The following is a 19,533-nucleotide window of genomic DNA, read 5'->3' on the forward strand; positions in this document are numbered from 1 at the left end:
GGTCCTCAGAAATGCCATCTTTGGTGCAATAACTATAGACTGTTGCAGATGCCTCTGGGGTTTGTTCAGCCATTTACCCCACACCGAGCTCATTCACTCAACATATTTGCTCACACCGGTCCCCGTAGAAATTTTGGAAGATAACAGAGCATGGTGGAAGCCAGCCCAATTCCTGTGTTAGAAAGGCTCCCTTATCAGTGTGCTGAGATAGCTAGAAAGGCAGACTCCAATAAGTGCGCTCAAGGATTGGAGACTCAAGGTGGATGGGAATCATCTGCTTCCTCTTCAAGATAGTCAAATCTGAATGACGCATTAAAGGCAAATTGCTTTGAGATCCAACAGAAAAGGGGAAAAAAGGAAAGAAAGAAGAATTCTTTGATTTCCTTGGCCAAAATTTCCCCTCTCGCATGCTGTCACACAATATGCTATGCTTAGAGAATACACACTCATATGCTACATGGGCACATTTCTGTAACATTTCTTACCATTCTCGAGTTCCTTTTCCACCCCCACACCCCCCAGCTGCAATGGCTGAGAAGAAAGTTTCATCTGGAAAAGGAGATATTGACATAGTTCACATGTAGCCTGCAGGCTGCATGTAGAAATTCAATTTGCAAACAGCTGCAGAGGTTTGAAACGTTTGTGCCCTGCCCTTTTCTTCTCAAGATGTTTATTGCCATCCCTGGGGCATTGATTACTACCCCCTGGCTCTACCAGCTGTTTGTCGGTGTGCTCCCCAACCCACTTCAAGCAGAATCAGCAGAGATAGTTCAAACAGTTTAAGTAGGTGCTGTGTACTAACTTAGTCACTTATGCTCGAAAAAGATTAGAGAGTATTCAAATTGCTTTGTTAGCAGAGGGGATGGGATGGGATTGGATCAATTACTGTTTGAACTATTCCAGCTGGACCCAGAAGAAATCTGTACGTAATCAAATAGCATAGCGACAAGTCCATAGAGAACCTGGATTAAAACTTTAGCCAGGAAACTATTGTAGCTAGATACTCCACTCTGTGATGGTAAGGCCTCACCTGGAGTACTGTGTCCAGGTGTGGAGTCCTAAGTACAGGAGAGCCGTAGGCCTGTTAGTCTATGTTGGAGTCCAGAGGATAGCCACAGAAATTATTCGAAGAACTGAACACCTCTCCTACAAGGACAGGCTGAGACAGCTAGAGTTTTTCAGCGTGGAGAAGGCTCCAAGATGACTGAGAGCAGCCTTTCAGTATCTAAAGAGGAGCTACAGGAAAGAAGGGGACAGACTCTTCAGCAGGGTCTGTGGTGACAGAACAAGGGGAAATGGTTTCAAGCTTAAAGAGGGTAGATTTAGGTTGGATGTAAGGAAAAAGTCTTTTGCAGTGAGGTTGGTGAGGCACTGGAACAGGTTGCCCAGAGATGTGTTGATGCCCTCTCCTTGGAGGCTTTCAAGACGAGGCTCGATCAGGCAACTTGATCTAGCCATGGGGTCCCTGTTCAATGCAGGGAAGTTGGACTACATGACCTTTAAATGTCCCTTCCAATTCTAAGGATTCTATGGTAATATACATCAGTTGGTGGTCTTACCCAGCAGCAATGAGAAATGATGTAAAAACACTTAAACATCCAGGTGATATATTAGAACTCTAATAGCTAGCAATTGTTTAAGTGAAAATAATGGTGAATAATTCCTCAGGTAGAAGAAGAAGTAAGAGATACCTGTCTATACAGCTCAGCAAAGATAGATTCTTCTTCAGCATTTGGAGGACATCATGGCTTCTCCCTCAGTACACAGACACTATTATTTCTACTTTCATGCTTTTAGCCAATGTAGATCATGACATCTCTCCACCTTTTGTACAGTGTAGGCCACAGAAATCTGACAAGTTTAAGCTCTACTGAAAGGAAAATGACTTCCAAGAAGGTTAGGTAGTCTCAATTTGAATATCTGTAGAGCCTACCATAAGTTACACGATTAAAGCACTGCTGTTTTACATTGCTTTGTCTACACCCCTTTTCACCACAGTATCCACATGCCTTTAAGGAATGTATTAAGTGATGTGGCTAGTACCTGCCATTCTTTCATTTTAGTCTCAAAGGGAGAACTGTGTAGGCAGCAGAGGGCTGGGTTTTATTTTCAGATTTTATTTTGAAGTGTTGATGCTACTGTATGTTTACAATAAAGAAGGTAATCCAAAGAAGTAGATGTTGGAGTTTTGATAACTCTTAACTCCTGTGAGACTTTTTCAACAGCAACAGAGCAGAAAAACTTCTTGGATAACTGAAACAGAGTGTGAGCTCAGCTAAGAAAGGCCAGTATGAAAGAGTGGTGCTGGTGATTCGAACCAGCCTCCCAAGATGAACTGCATGTTCTAGATTATGCATCTTAAAATGTGATGGTATCATACTTAGATATATCACACTGGTATTTTGGAGAATTAAGAATGGCAGACCAGCTTCAGTTACATATGCAATCTGCCAGGAGGAGACGGGTTCCTAAACAAAATGGATTCAGAAGCTTAGAATCCAGAGATGCCACCAATTTAACTAGCAAGTAAACCAATTGCCTTTGCCCAGCCTCAAATAAATGAGGCTGCAAATAAGATTTTCTTTGCTTACATAACCTCTCCCCCTGCTTGAGATCAGCTTCAGCCAGTTCTTTTTCATTGCTGATCTATAAAATTAGGCTAACTTGGTGGTAGCAATAAAAACTATTTTGAAGGGCTATACTGCTGGCACTTAAGTTTGTATTGCCCAAGCAGCTTTCTTTCAGGCTTTATGTTTGTGATGAATTCTAGTTAAAGGGATAGATGTGACCATATTTTACTTCCATCACTGCTTTTTTTAGAGGAAATTTTCACAGAGGCACCAAGAACTTTCTCCTGCACCCCTGCCTCCTTGCAGAGAGTCCTGTAGTATCTCGAATCAAGAGATATGAGATTAAGAGAGCACCACTGGCACATCTCCCAAAGTTTCTGTTCTATCCAGTCATCACCCTCCATCCAAAATAATTTGAGCTATGTATTTTTAAAAAAATACTTTCAAATCTAATGCTTCAATCTGTAGATAAATGGCTGGTCAGCACTGTTTCTCTAAACCTTGATTTTTGGCAAGTAGTGGAAATCTGTTATCAGATCTTATCCTGTGAATTGTTTTTGAGTAAGATGTACTACACCCTCTAATTTTTTTCATCTGACAAGCCAAAAACTGCCTACATATTGGTCACAAATACATGATTGCAGTCTTCACGGGTTTTCTAAGTGGTAAAAATGATGGCAACATTAAAAAAGATTCACTTCAGAAGCTCAAAAAGTAACAGTGTGAAAGACAGATCTTTAATCCCCTGATCACCTCTAACATGAATTGAGTTTAAGGGCAGCTGCTACACAGTTGTCATCTTATAATCACTAGCAAAGGTCACCAAGTGTTGGTGTTCACACACTAGAAATCACAGATGTATTACTCAGTCACTGGGAAGTAAATTGCTGGAGAATCTAGGCTTTTCCCTGTGACACAGCCAAAGAAAAAGAAAAAAAGAAAAAAGGGGGGGGGGGGGGGGGGGGGGAGAGGGAGAAGCAACAACACAGGGCAAACTATTCTCACAAAGATACATCTGGAGAGCACACATTAACCTATTCTATGTTGTTTGTTTCTATAGACCTTTAAACGGCTACTTCTGAGACCACTCTGCAGCAGACTCTATCTGTAATCTAAAGCACACGAATAATCCTGCTGAAAACAACAATTATCCGTACTCCTAAACTTATATACCATTTAAATAAGTGCAAACTGGGGCCTAAACAAGCTTTACTTCCTACCAAACTGTTGACCTTAAGATATCATGGCAGAAAATCACAAGCTGCTTATGCAAACAGAATAAAAACTACTTGCTGTCTTTATAGTGGGGACTTCTGTTATGAGAAAGTTAAAAGACAGTCCATGGTTTGGTTGAAAGGAAACAGAATTGTACATCTTCTATAGAAAATGTGACATTTCTGAAAGTCTTTTCTATTTGTGTATACCACTGTTGTGTGATCCTTTAATTGCCTTATAAATATATGAGGGAACATTGCCATTTCTAGCACTGCCTGCTCAAAAGAGGCTGTTATGCCCCAGGTAGAATCTTTCTGTGCTTCTCATGTTTCTAGAACATCATCTGTTTCTGCTTTTTTTTTTTTTTTCCTTTTCTGTGTGACAGGATTGAACAGAATCAGAACCCAACATTCCCACTGAGATTGCATCACCAGTCACAGTATGAACAACTGCTTCCTATCCTCTTTGTATAAGCCACTCTGGACTGGCTGTTGATGTGTGTTTTCTTAAACAGTGCCCGGTGACTCTCTACCTCTCTTTCCTGAGTGGATACTGTTAATTTAGATCTACTCAAAACATTCTGGATTCTATCTAATCTATTTTGTGTTTGTACCATATTCATCACCATGGTAGCTGAATGCCATAGTGTCTTTGAGGTAGAGGCTATGCAAAGCTTATTTTAAACCACTCCAATTCTTTGCCTTTTAAATTGAGTTCTAACAATCCCAGCTTACTCCAGCTGAGAAGTTAGCCTTCTGCTCTTCATAAATAACAGTCTGAAATTTGAAATGAATCCAGCACGACCTGGGACCCTCTTTTAGCTGGGAATATCAACCACAGTAACTCAGACAACTATGTTAATAATACCCTTTTATTTAGTTACTTCTCTTACTCTAAGAGAAATGTTGTGATAGAACAGTCATAATTAATGAAAGCAGTAGTTCTTCAAACTCAAGCAAAGCAAGCAGTCTTCTAATAAGCTCTCATACTCACTTTCACATCTTTTAACACTCCTGTCTACCTTGAAATCTGGTTATCATTAAAATGATAAAGCTCTGACTACAAATGTATGTACAAATACAATATATATGTATAGCATAACATATTATCTGCTTTTAAAACACAACACAAATTTTTTGTTCCATATATTCAATGCTGTATATTTTACGATGTCACACTGTTGAACTTGCCAAAAATCACATCTCTAATTTTAGAAATAAAAAGAAGCTACGTGGAGTTTTACCCCATCACTTCTAAGGAAACCTGGAAAACAACAGGTCTAGTCAGTATATAGGGAAGGTCTGAACTACTCCTTCCTCAACAACGCTGCTGATACATTTACAGATTGCAAATTTAAGGGGAAAAAAAGAAGACTGCCTGTATTGACCAGGGAAATAGTGTAAGGTCAACTGCATGTTTCTAGTTTTGATATCAATTTTAGTATTCATTTTCAAATTCCTTGTTTGTGTACTCAATGTGGTATTCAAAGGAAAAAAAGCTCGCCAGTAGTTGCTACCCCCACTTTTTAAACACACTGCACAACTTCAATCAAGACTGAAGAAATTGTAGAAGCTTCAAAGATTTGAAAATTACGAGCAGATGTATGAAGAAAAATCACTAAGAAGCTAACAGTGAAAGGTCAGAATTTCCCTCCCAGATAGAGAGATCACAGCATCAGCACAGCTAGATCATTAGACAACAAAGTAACATGGCAGACATCTTCCAAAGTGTTGATATCTAAAGGACTATGGGCTTGACCTGTCTGAAGCTGTTACAGAAGGGAGTCAGAACAGCACAGAACAAAGAATGAGTGATGAATTTGTCTTCCTCGGCACACATATGGCCACACAAATCTTTATCTTTTTTTGCAACAGATGCATTACAGCCAGTTCTGAAAATGGTGACTCAGGATGTTTAGATGAATGCACACACACAGAAGATAGGTTAATATTCTTCCAGAGGTACTCCAGAATGCAAACAACAGCCCAGCTCCACACTGTATAAAATCACCCCCACTACAAGAAGTGCATCAATTCAAAGGTGACTACACAGATTTGTGCAAAACCTCCTATCCAGTGGTTTCCACCCTTAGAAGTGACTGCAGATTTAACTAACCTAATAGCTTGGAAACTGCACATCTTGTCTTCTGTGCACCGAATGGAATATTTTCTCCTATTACTGTCTGAATCATTAAAATGTCAGTCACATAACTTATGCAATGTAGGAAGGCTGCTCTGAAAGTAATGCCTCCTATTTTATGATGTTGGCCCACCAGATCAGAGGTGGACGTTGCTGGTATGGCAGTAGAGGCTGAACCTTTCCACCAATATTCCATTACATTTTGTTGCAGTGCAACAGATGGCAGCAGAGGGGCAGTCTGACATGGAAGTGTGCATGAAGCAAAGGTGTGTCATTGAATTCCTCCATGCAGACAAAGTGACATCCATTGACATTCATCAATCCTTGCTAAAGTTTATGAAGACCAAACAGTGCATGTGAGAAAAGTGAGATGGTGGGTGGTGCATTTTAGCAGTTGCAACAGCGATATGAAAAACAAGCTATGTTTCAGGTAGTCATGCAGATTTGTACAAGTGTGGCATGCAGGCTCTTGGTCATCACTGGTGAAAAAGAATAGCTAATAGTATACCTGTGTTGAAAAATAGTATTTTGTAGCTGACAATTTGATCTGTCAAACAGTGTTGTTGTGCTCTTTGTATCTGTTGTAGCTTCCATGAAAGTAAATAAGAGGCACTATTTTCAGAGCAACCTAGATAGTTTTTATCAAATCTCAGATACACTCAAGTTTTGTGGTTTGGTAAGTTTCCCATAACATTTTGTTCATAAAACATAGATCTGTTTGTTACAACAACGCCATATGATACCTCATCTGAGGCCCAGAATAGTTGTTTGTAATTCAGAACTGATTTCTTCATTAAGACCATGAAGCAAACGAGATTGCCATGGTCTGATGAGAGCCAATCTCAACACCTTCCTGCCCAGCCTACCTCTGCAGATATATCAGCTAGACTAGTTTGGACAAGCAAATCAGTTTGTTGTTTGTTTTGTTGTTGTTGTTTTTAAATACATCAAATGAATCAACAAAGCAGCAACATATTTTTCCAGTTACTAAATGTATTTGTTAATCAGCCAAACCAGAGATACCAAGGAGTCTGTCTGTGGAAACAAAGCCTTCGGTTCACCAAGTCACCACAAGAACTGTCACACACAACACAAACATCATTTTGATCTAATCAGGGTTTACAAAAGCATTTATTGTAGCCCTCCATAGCTGTCCAAAATCGTGGAGATCCAAAGTACGTGTGACAGGATCAACCCAGAGACACAAAATGGGTCAGACCAAGCCTTGCCTTAGGAGCAAGGCAGTAGTCAGTCTCAAGCACCATTAAAAGCAGCGTACCATTCCTCATCTCCAGAATTCCTGGTATTTATATCAAATATCTTACCAAGTCTTTCCAAACTACTTCCCCAAGCAGCAGAATTGTTTTTTTAAAAAAAGGCTTTGGGAGAAAATCTTGTGAATACTTCAGGTTGCAACAAGTCACCCACCAGAAGGGCTGTGAAGCTGCTGCTGGCACAAAGTACTTGGAGGTGGAAATCCAGCCTTCCACAAAAGCCAGGGGCTAATTCTCTTCAGTAACATTAAAATACCAGCACATTCTTTCTGCCAAGGGAGGAATGGGTTGTTTCCTCCAACAGAGGCTATCCCACAGAAAGATTCACAAAAACTGTAGCCGGACTCTACTTCTACTTCAAGTAAATACATCTGTGGGGGGAGGCATTTGCTGATGAAATTGATTAAGAATCCCCAAAATCTCTACTTGGACTTAACTTACAGCAGTACTCTTCTACTCTGCAGTAAAACTGTAGATTATGAGATGTTGTGTTTACTTGCAATTCACAGGTCATGCATCTAAAAGCTGCCACCTATTGCAGAGCACTCAGAGTTATGGTAGTTCTGCTGTCAAATGCCCACTGATTTACACTTTTTTGCTTCTGGTGCTCAAGCACCAGAAAGATTCATGCCTTCCATATTTTTCTAAGTTGCTCAAGCCCAGCTGCCATCAAAAATTAACATTTGTCCACATGAGATATGAGAGAAAACCCATCTTCCCAAATGAGTGTTTTCATCTTCAGCTATATGGAAAAATGTAATTTTCTCAAATACTCTTCACTGTTTCTTCTCCCTCGGTTCTTGTGTCTCCACTTACACTTCCCTGCACTTAACCCTACTTTTTTTACTTTGGCTGCAACACGTATTAACTAACAAATTTGGCCTTTTCCATAGGTAATAGAATTTTGCTAATGAATTATAAAACGTTTTGATACTAATAGTGTATAAAGCCAAAATCCCACACTTCAAATCTCCTCTACCTCAACTTCACCATCTGTGAAAACAAAGACTTTCAAACCCACAGCCCTTTGGTTTCACACAATACCTCCACATGCACCAGAGAACAACAGGTCTGTTCTGCACCTGGAGAGAACTGCAAACAATTGCAAACTGCTCTTGATCTCTACATCTTAACAACTGGTAGCAGTGGCAGTGCAGCAGCATGGATTGGGCTGCAGGTGATTAACCAAGTGGGTGGCACATCTCAGGATCTCTTCACTCTGCCTGTTGCCCAAGCAAAGCAGATCAAAGTTAATTGTACTCACCCATGCTAAAAGCAGACCCTCAGCTGAAGCAGACATACACGTCCACTCCTCTGTTGTGTGAGTTGTGCATACCAAACCTCCTCCTGCCTATATTCCTACTCTGATAAGTTAAGGCTTGTAGCAACTCTTTAGAACAGCTAAGGATGAAGCTCTTCTTGGGAACTTGCGTGGGTGCTGCGCCTTGTTTCAGTTATGGGTTGTTCCTTTTTTTCCCTTCATAAATTCAGCTATCATTACAGTAGCTGAGACTATCACATGATGGAGTTGAAAATAAGAAAGGCTATCAGTAGGTGCAAGCAGTGATGTGAAGATGCAGTACTAATCATCTCAAGCTCTGACAACAAGAAAGTGGATATCACACACAGACAACACAGGCAGATGCAATCAAGCAGCTGCATTCTTTACAATAGAACAAGTTTTCCATCTTATCTACTTATTGCAGACCCACAATTATTTTTCCACTCAGCCAGGCACTATAGCTCCCTCAGGAAAGGTATGGAATTGGCATGAAAAAAACAGGAAAGTAAAATGTTTCTTACTGTTTGAAAAATGTATCTGCTTCACAGCTTTAGGGATGAAACATGAGATTAATGTAACTCAGGAGCTCAGAGTTAGAGAGGATGGGGCAATTGCTTAAAGATCTCCCAGCAGCCACATCTGCCCAGCCACTATCTCATCACTTTGTAAACACATACTTACAAAGTAATGACTCCTTTCCCTGCCCCCAGCCAGCCCTCATGGAATGATAAATGAATAAATAAATAAAGTAAACAGGGGACTTGTTCCACATTATACTTACCTAACACAATTCAATTTTAAAATAAATAAGTGAACAAATAAAAAGCATGCCTAAGTTTATAGCCAGAAGGCCAGAGCCTTCCCACTTGCACTATGAGCAAATCCTGACTTTAGCCAGTTTGAGGGATACCCTCAAATAGTGATTCAAACCACTTGCTATCATATCAAGTAGCTATCACGAGAAACTAAACTTTAAAAAATAGAAAAAAATATATCCACTGTGACAGCACTTTGGAATACAAACTTGCCAGAGCTCTAGAACAGAAGAAACATGATGAGCCCTTAACACTGTCTCAAAAGTGCTGTGAAACTTTTGTACTTCCTGCAAAGCTTCCTGAAAAAAAAACAAATACCTCGTCACCTCAGTATATATTCATTCTCATTTTTTAAAAAGGGGAAAAAGATGACCTGGAGAACTGCAAGCCAGTGAGCCTTATGACTGCACATGGAAGATCGTGGAACTGATCCTTCTGAAAGCTGAGCGACAAGGAGGTGATGTGAGACAGTAGCACAGCTTCACCAAAGGCAGATCATGCCTGACCAATCCGATGGCCTTCTATAAGGGAATGATGGCATCAGTGGAGAGAGGAAGGGCAATCATATACCTGGACTTGTGTGGGACCTTTGACATGGTCCAGCACCGCATCCTTATCTCTAAATTGGAGAGATGTGGATTTGACAGCTGGATAATGGATAATGAGTTGGTTGGATGGCCAAAGGGTTGTGGTCAGTGGCAGGTGGTCTGAGACCGGCATCCTTTAACATCTTTATCAGTCACACAGACAGTGGGATCAAGTGCCCACAGCAAGTTTGCAGATGACACCATGATGAGTTGATATGACAGAAGGAAGAGAGATGCCATTACCTCTCAACCCATCACTGCTACCCAGGAGAAGTAAGCTGGAAGTAGGAGGGAGCAGCAGGGACTGCTACAGCAGGCTTGAGGCACTAAAGGAATACATGCCTCACTAGGATCAGGCATTCCTAGAGATCTCCTGTGAGGATGGATGGATGGTTCCCCTGCTCTCTCTCAGCAGTGTTTCACTTGACAAACTTGCCTGTTTGTGGGTGTCTAATTCAATGTAATGGAGATCCACCACTGAACTACACTCACTGTTTTCCAACAGGGACATTTCCTGCTAAGGGGTGTGTTTCAGGCAAACACTGACAGCATTTCCTCCAGTGAATTAGCCTTTGGGACTTTATGTCTCTGACTTTGTCTTAAGGCACTAAACAGCTTCTCACCTAAAGCAAAACTGCAAGCAGGCACGCTGTTGCCTGCAGATTTCACACAGCCTCCAGCACAATCACAGAACCTGTGAGCTGCTCGGGTATATTTAGAATCTCACATTGTCATTACTTTCATCCTACAAAAGGGAGGGAAAAAAATCAAAGAAGAATGGAAGCAGAGGATAAATGCACAGCTGGAGAATGTCAGCAGTCACCTCAGCATTGGCTGGGCCTGATGCACCTGTTGTTTAACAGAAAGGGAGCAGATAATCCAGAGAAAAGAAAATCAAAGTTAATTTCTACTGCTGTAGTCAACACACACTGTGTGTACAGTAGTCCATCTAGTCACACAAAGGTCAATGCATAAGTCATGTGTCAGCAGAGATGCTTGTAATTAACGATTTAAATCTCAGTTGTTGGCTAATTAGCTTGGACTGTGAAATGTGATATTTTTCCCAAGATAGGATCCCAAGAGAAAGAGGAAAATATCAAAGATGCAGATAAAGTTGGAGCTCTGCCTCCAAAAGCTACTTCCACAATCACTCAAACTTATCAGGTCTGCTTCCTCTTGGTTCACCAGGCCCCTCATTTATGTCTATTAAAACGTTTGCAGAGCTGCTTGCAAGCTAGCTGACCTATTTGTATTCCTTTTCACTATTCCTAAGACTCCTCATCTATCTAGCTTTGTTTAATTCCTCAGAGGCACCTCATTTCTTGAGAAGTTGGAGGTCACTTGCTCATACACGCTTTTAAATATAATAATGGATAAAATTTCCCAGATAATTATATTTTTTACCTCCACTCTACCTTTTCATTTAATCTAGGGTCTTGGGGAGTATGCTAGTAAAAATTTCATTTATCAGGATTTTGTTTGCCAAGAACAAGAAGGAAAGGGGAGTAGAGATCAAAAGTCTGGCTATTTTATTTAGCTGTTCTCAAAATAACTATTAGGTTCACTTTGGTAGGGTAGGAAAATACTGCAGTCAGCTGACAACTCCAGAGAATGGGGTGAAAAGAGCTCTTCTGGGTCACAATAACTCCATGACTGTCTAAATAATTAAAAACTTAATGATGTTATCCTTAAATTCAGAAAAGAGGAAAACAAAAGAAAAAGCAGTTAGAAAAAAAAAAAAAACAAAACAACCTAGGACCAATGTAGCGATGCTACATTCAATTAGAAGATGATCTTGGACCATATTACTTGGAGCAATAGTAAGATTCACTGGCAACTGCAATGGTCTCTTAGAAATACAGCAGCCTTTGTGAATCCAATGACCTTTATGAATGGCCATAAGTTCTCAGACACCCTGCTCTTGTTGCATGGAATCCTTGTAATTGCTTTTATTATGGGTGGTGACTTGTGAAATGCCACATGAACATGGAGAGCCTCCCAGAAATCTGTGGTCATAGCTCCCACAAGTTTACTACACCTCCATAGATCCAAAGAATCATTAAGGTTGGAAAAGACCTTAAAGACCGTCACATCCAACCATCAACCCAGCCCCACACCCGCTATGTCCCTCAGTGCCATGGTCACATTTCTTGAAAACTTCCAGGGATGGTGACTCCACCACCTCCCTGGGCAGTCTGTTCCAATGCATTACCACATTGACTTACACCACCTTCTTTGTTATGGACCATTTGTTTAGTAAGTCCAGGCTAGTGCTTGCTTGCAGGTCTTTGGGAGGCATCATGGCATTTCTTACTGCAGTTGCTACCCTGAGCAAAATCATTTTTGTTGAAACTCTGGTGGTGTCAGGGGATTTGTACAGAAACTATTTTAAGCCTATTGCAATTCCCTGGCAAATTAAAGGGTAGAAGTTACTCTGCTTTGGGCCAGACACAAAAAACATTCTATATCACCTTCGGATGGCCTAGCAGTGATGTGTTTCTTTCTGGGCACTTCACTTTGTGCTTCAGAATGTTAAGCTTTGTAAATTTCACAGAGAAGAAATCCACCTTTGAGATCCCAGCCATAGAACAGTGCAAAGAGGCAGCATGAACCTAGAGCCCAGAGAGGAGCCACATCTTGCAGCAGCAGTCTGAATCTGTATAATTTTGAAGCATAAGGCAACTGCAGCCTTTGTCTCCACACTGAAAATCTTAAATTACTCAGATTTGTTGTAGTGAACTGCTTCATTATCAGACAGTGTTTAAATATAACCTAATCTACTGCTGCACTGCTTATTAAAAATTAAGGTAGCAGAAGAAGTGACCACATTTTTATGATCTACATAACCAGAGACAGTATTCCAGTACTTCAGAAAACCCCATTTGCAGATAAAGAATGCTGTCACATACTTTCTCCTCCATAAACAACTACTACCAGATCTCAGATCTCTCAGCAAGTTTATTATAAATGTACACCATCAGAAAACTCAGGCCGTGACTGCTTACGTGAATGCACAAATCATACAGCTGATGTAAAATCTTATGCTTTATATATATTTAGAATTCATTTTCATTCCTAATATACTTCAATGCTCACTAAAAAATATACAGCCTCAATGAACACTCCTATCGGCATCTTACTGTCATTTGCAGAAAATCAGGTATTAAAATAGGTATGAACACGAGCAGAGGGAATACATTCTTATCTCTAAGTGGTATATTTTTTCACTAGTGCCTGAATGCAGTGAATATAGGAAATCAGAATACAGGGTGGTGTTCCCAAGCAGCAGGGCTATTTTGTGCTGCCCTAATATAATGTCTAGGTGTCTATTCAGCTTTACATAGAGTATGAAAAGGTTTCCATCCTAGGGGAGCTTCACAATTTCAAAACCAAAAGAGCAAAATCTTGTACTTCAATCCACTAGTGAGCCAACAAGAACATTTTTTTAAATGTTCCCTTTCAGCTATGGCCTTTGTCATTCAGATATTTTAGAATAATTAAGTTCAAGATCTATAAAAAACCTTTTTGCACAAGACAACTGTCACACTGAAATCATTAACTGACGATGTCTCCAAAATTTACAAAATATCCCCCAAATTTTCCTTCCATCAGAAGAGAGTCCCCGAGGACCCTTGTTTACCACCAGCCTGTATTCTCTGACAGAAAAACTACGGATCAGTGAACTCTTAGCTGAGTCTGTTCTGTGCCACTCCTATGTCCATCTTCTATCCTCATGACAGAATCACGAGCATGCCAAACAAACATGGACAAAGCACACTCTCTTTGCAACACTCCACATGTGCAATTACCTCCTAAGAGTTACTGCAAGTTGCTTTACACGGAGAATCTCTGAGGTGAATGAAACCTATGTCACATGGAAATAGCTTCCCATAGCACCAAAGTTCTGAACAGCTTCTGACAACACCAGTGCAAGGCTATCTTTGATACACACCTCTGGTCACAGGTGTCCCATTTGAACAGATGCAAGAATCTTCTAAACAAGACAAACCTAACAGGTTTGGGATAGGACACAAGCAAAACAACTTGTGACTCTTCTAGCTGCTGTGTGGAAACAAAGATTATAGAATCAGAGAAATATTGACTACAAGAAGTTCCCAAAGGTCATCTGAACCAACCTCGTACTCAAACCCAGACTATCACCAACTCTACTACAAGTCAGTCATAGCTTCGTCTGGCTGATGCTTGAAAATCTCAAAGGATCAAGATACCACATCTTCAAATAATATATCCCAGTGCTGTATTTCAGGACCCTTCTAGACTGAAGCAGTTGAGCGTGACAGCCATTTCCCTCAGTGCAGCACCACACGCATGCTTTCTGAAGGTGCTCGCTGAACACAATGAAAATACTGGAGTATCAGCCCCAGTACCAACCCTGGGGCTCTCATCTATTACCTGTCACCAGCTGGGCACTGGCCTACTGATTACTGTTCATCACATCTTGAGATCCAGGCAATTTTCAACTAATGTAACATTCTGCTCATCAAACCATTACTTTCTCAGCTTCCAGATAAGGATGCTATGTTGTCAAACTTTACTAAAGATGAGATACATTACATTCATCAGTCTTCCCCCATCTTTGTAGCCAGTTATTTAACTATATATCTACCAACCAGGTTGGTCAAGCATGATTTACTGTTGGTAAATAAATCCATGTTCATTCATCCTTGTCATTTCCTGTCATCGTGTTCTTGTGTGTTCGGAAATGAATTCCAAGAGTATGTGCCCCATCAAAAGCATATCAAGCTTCAGTTGCACTGGCAAAACTAATATCATATAACATCTAAATACGTTCAACAGACACTCAGGTATTGGGATTTTGTTTGCATTGCAAGCACAGCCACAGAAGCAGACTGGCATTACTGTCCAAGCTCGTGCTGGGGCTTGTAGACACAGTGATGTAAGACTGCGACAGTGAATCTGTCACCCACACTAAAGGCAGCCAGATACACCCCAGTTTTTTTCTAATAGATTTATTTCAAAGATGATTCAGATAAAGTTGTTGATATCTCTTGGGTAAGTTCACCATCAAGCCCCACTTTCAAGACAGTAGCCAACAAATGAGGCATTCCCTGAATATGGCCTGGAGAGTCATTACTGAGGTGAAAGTGTGGTCTAGCTTAAACAAAGGTTTATAGCCTTCTATAAAAACATACCTTTTCCTATTACTACCACCATCAGCTCTGACAGCTGTTATCTCTCTACTTATATTTTATGCTTCTTAATTCTAACATATGATGGCACTTTGCTTCCCAATATCCAATTGACATTCTTTTGATGTATCTTTTGGGCTGGTGCCTAAGCACATTTGCAAATAGTTTAGTGCTCAATTTAGGGCTGAATATATTCCCAGAATTCCTTTGGCAATCAATTATTTATTACTTACAAGTGTTAAGATCAAAAAGAAAAGAAATAGATGTATATTTCACGCTGACAGGAGGTCCGCAGGGATTACAGAAAACAGAAACTTTAATGCTAAATTTGTGTAAAAAGGGTAAAATGGGGATTCCCTAGTCAGTTCTTAAAAAATTAAAAGAAGAAAAAGAAAAAGAAAAGAAAATGGCCTGGATTATTCACTTATTCTTCCTGGGCTTTATCTCACGGTTTGAAATGCACATTTGACCTGTACCATTAGTACAGAGAACTCTCTGTACCACAGGGGCAAGGTCTGGTTTGCTTTCATTAAGGAGAACCAGTCGGCTTGGAGTCACTGTCAGCTACCTGGATGTACCTTTTAGCAGCATATCCAGGGTGGCATACATAGCTAATTAATTAACCTTCTAATTCATTTCTATTGATAAGCCTAGGATTTGCATTGATTTTCCAGCAAGGCCATACCACTTGTATGGTTTCTTCGCCACATTTGTAAAACTTGAGGTTTGTAAGGGCAACATTTAAATAAAGAAGAACTTGCAAGAGCAGAATTTAGAAAGATCATCCATACTTCATCAAGCAGCTTAGTAGAAATGGAGAGCATTTTATCAAACATGTTTGGCTAGGGCAAAATAGTATTATTCTGGTCTGTGGGGTATGAGCAGTGATGGGGAATCTCAGGGGTCAGAGCTAGAGAACTCAGAACCAAACTCCCTCCGCAGTCACCACTGACTACTCATCTGTCTCTATAAATTGCATGCTCCTCTCCTTAAATTTATGTAAAAATAATAAGTTTTTAATTTATTGCTAACTTCAATTGGGCCCCAGATCAGGTGCCAAATAAAGACAGCTTTCGTATAAGCAAGAAATAGCCCTTGCCAGGTCACCAATACAAAACCAGTCCTTATCTATGTGGCTAACTGCTACATAAGGGATATCTGGCAGTTTCACAGTGAGCCAGCACAGAATTATTCAAACAGGACGGAAGCAGCAGCAGGAAAAGAACAACCTGGTGCAAACAAACAAAGAGGAATTCAAACTCAGCAATACAAGCTGATAAAAGGCAACCTCCAGAAATAAGAAGTCTACTCATGAGTATATGTGAATGGCTGCACAGACCAAGTTTATTTACGATGTAGCTCTGCAAGCCGAAATGTAAAGCAGAATATCCAGCAACCAGCTCTGAAACTTTACAACAGATGCCAGAATTTAGTAACGTCCTGAGTTGTTTTTTCATGGCCAGTAGCCCATCCACCAATGGACTCAATTCTTTCCTCTTTTTTTTCCCCCAGGTTATACAGCAAATCTATCACCTTCTCTAAAGCCATTGAAATTATAACACCCTTGTAATTTAACCTGCTTATTTGTCATGCAAACAGATAAATTATACTACTGTAAAACTGAGATGCATTTACAGAAAGTGGCAGCTCTCCAGGTAAAAAGAATCAGCCATCTGCTCTCAGAAAATCTAATAAAGCCCAGTGACAGATCACTTCAGTTATTGAGAGAAACTTGGAACAGTGGGGCAGAAATCAGCCACATGAAACTGGAGGAGTCACACAACAGACAGGTTGTGCATGATCTGAAAGGCAGTCCATCATTTGCTTTGCCACCTGCAGATTCAACATCCACCTTAAGTCAGAACTTTCAAAATGGTTATTGTTGTTATCAGTATTAGCTGAGACTTATTTACAACTTTGAGGTGGTCTTTAGTTCGGCAGCCTTTTGGGCGTTGAGGGTAACCAGACAAAGGAGTAAATGAGGCAGACTGAAAAAATGAGACCTTTCTGTTTTGTCTTTCAGAGTGACTCTTCTGCTTAAGTGAGTTTTCAGATAGCCAACTTGTCACATTTGGAGCAAAGGTGTTCTAGAGGTTAATGAGCAAAACAACAGCTGACTTCACTAAAGAGTTTAATTCAACTATATGAACAAACTGTTTTCAACCTAGAAGATCCGTTTGGAGCTGGTTTGTGCTGGAATGTCACCCACACAAATCTTGCAAGGAACATTAAGTGACAATACACAAAAATAATGAAGCTCATGTTGGAACAAAATCTCTGTGATTGAAAAAAAAAAACTGCTTAAAGGAAGAAACATTTAAATTCCAGTTTCTAATTTAGCTATTACCTAATTAAATATAAAAACTTGATGTATTTTAACCTTTTTACAAACATCCTCACACAGTCTACATTTCTTGTCACCGCACTGGTTTGCTTTGTGCTTCTCCCTATTGTTTAGCTCTTACCTCAGGCCTTGTTCCAGGATGGGGTGTTAATTCTCTGGGCTGTCTCTGTATTGCAGACCAACTGACAATTTAAGGTTAGGACTCTGTGTCTTAAAAAAAAAAAGTTAATGTTTATATAAACAGTCGACTCAGGTCTCTACAGCCCCTGGGCATTCATGCAAGTCCTTCCTTCCCCTGAACCCAACCCAGTTTCCTTCTGTTGGCTGAAATTAGTAATGATGAACGGACAAATAAGCAAATACAAATAATAATAATAATAAAAAAAGATCATTCTGCTTGAGGCTGCAACTTCACATTAAATGCCTTCCTCTTTAGCACCATCATTTTCTCTCTCAACAGTGAATGTCTTAAACACGTGCAGGGGAAAACCTCTCACTGTGGAAGATGTTCAAAATGTAGACTGGGAAAGAGGAATTTTCTCCACAATGTGCACTTTGTGCAGACAGAGATGCACACCCCCAGAGCCTGATCTTTCTGCCATTAGAAAAGTCATTGCTCTTGCTGCTGAATTGCTACATAAACAGTGCCTATGGCTCAAGGGGCACCCTGAGGCTCCCCACATGCCAAACAAAGGAAGACTAATTTTCTGCCTGTAGAAACAGGAGTGCTGGGGCATAGAGTCCCTGGATAGAACGATCTACTTATAGCCATTCTGCATTAAGGAGGATTCTGTCTTAAGGAGGATTCTTCTTTGTAGTAGAAAAACAGAATAAGGTGCAGGTAGGATACTGTACTCCTGGTGCTCCCTATTGCTCAGGAATACTGCAGAGAAATAAAAAAGAATGTAAACAGAACAAAATAAAGCAGAAATGGAAAGTAGATTCCTATCTATCTTTGATAAAGCCAATGGTAAAGAGTCTTCTTGCTTACCTATGTTAATGTTTTTCTCTAAAGGTACAAGGTAAACACGGAGATTACTAAACACACAGAAAACCAAAAAAGGGAAACGGATGAGAAATACACTGGCAAGTTTGAAAAAAAATATAATACTGAATTTGACAAGATGCCAACAGTGCTGACTGCTGAAGTGCAAGGATTTTGGTAGACAAAGACCTGTGTAAGGCATGGGGTTGGTTAAAGGTTGAAATATGTGTAATTGCCAAAACCTCACTTTCTATCTGCCAAGAAAAGTAACTGTACTGATAAATAAATGTAAAAAGCAAAAATGTGATTCTTTATTAAGGCAGAGCACTGTCAGAGCAAATATCAATTTTCTAAATTAATAATGCCAGCCTCAGTGTATTAAGCATATGAATGCAAAGGTAACATAAGAGAGGTGGTTGCTGCAATCTGCCAATCAAGATGACCACTTATTTGATTTACACGTTTCTGTTATGTACTAAACAAATCAGGCCATTAAATATCTGGTTTTTCTACTGCTCTGGTGAGTTCAATGCTTTTAGCCTCTCTTTCTGGAATCTTTGTCACTTGATCTCCACTCAACTGTGAGACTTCATCTTGCATTAGATTGTAATACCAAAACTGTGTTCACCCACACAGAATTCCCATAGCACCCTACCAAGATACAGACAGTGGTTAGCGATGAGGTAGGAGTGGGTTTCAGTCAACTGGCATTTATGTGTATTTTATGTTTCCGAATTCAAACAGCAATCACTTTTTTAAATTAGTGCAATGGCTTTAATTAGAGGAGAACAGCAACAAAGAGGCTATAATTAAAAAAAAAATAATAATCACATGGTTGATGCAATGAGTAGTGTCTTTGTCATAATTCACAGTGAGTCTGCTCTACTGTCGGGTTAGGTTCAATCATCAGTCAGCTTCAAGGGCAATCACTTCTAATTAAGAAACCTTTTGAATACTTCCAGGGAACACGGTCCAGACCTCTATGGTACTGTAAGAACAGTCAGGCACACAACTCTTAAGGTCGTCTGACCTTCAAAATTGCATTTCATGCTGTGTGTCCCCACGGAGCCATCCAAGTCTTACCTTTTTGAGGGGCATGGCTTAGTGGATGTGGTGGGGATGCCCTGAGGGTTGGACTAGATGAGAGTAGT

The 19,533-nt window shown here is 40.2% G+C and overlaps 1 protein-coding gene across 2 annotated transcripts in view; it reads right to left on the reverse strand.

Annotated features, from left to right (window-relative positions):
• The window catches only part of ACTR3B (actin related protein 3B), a 94,975-nt gene that overhangs the window by 27,382 nt on the left and 48,060 nt on the right, over window positions 1-19,533 (reverse strand). The window contains exon 1 of one of the 2 annotated variants that reach the window (XM_031607800.2): window positions 17,519-17,607. The exons of the other annotated variant lie outside the window; for it this stretch is intronic. The gene's annotated coding sequence lies outside the window, so the exon portion shown is untranslated. Of the gene's footprint in view, window positions 1-17,518; window positions 17,608-19,533 lie in introns of those variants that run through there. 2 annotated transcript variants of the gene reach the window in all.

This window comes from Phasianus colchicus, chromosome 6 (assembly GCF_987193195.1).
Source record: "Phasianus colchicus chromosome 6, bPhaCol1.hap1.1, whole genome shotgun sequence".
Taxonomy (NCBI): Eukaryota; Metazoa; Chordata; class Aves; order Galliformes; family Phasianidae; genus Phasianus; species Phasianus colchicus.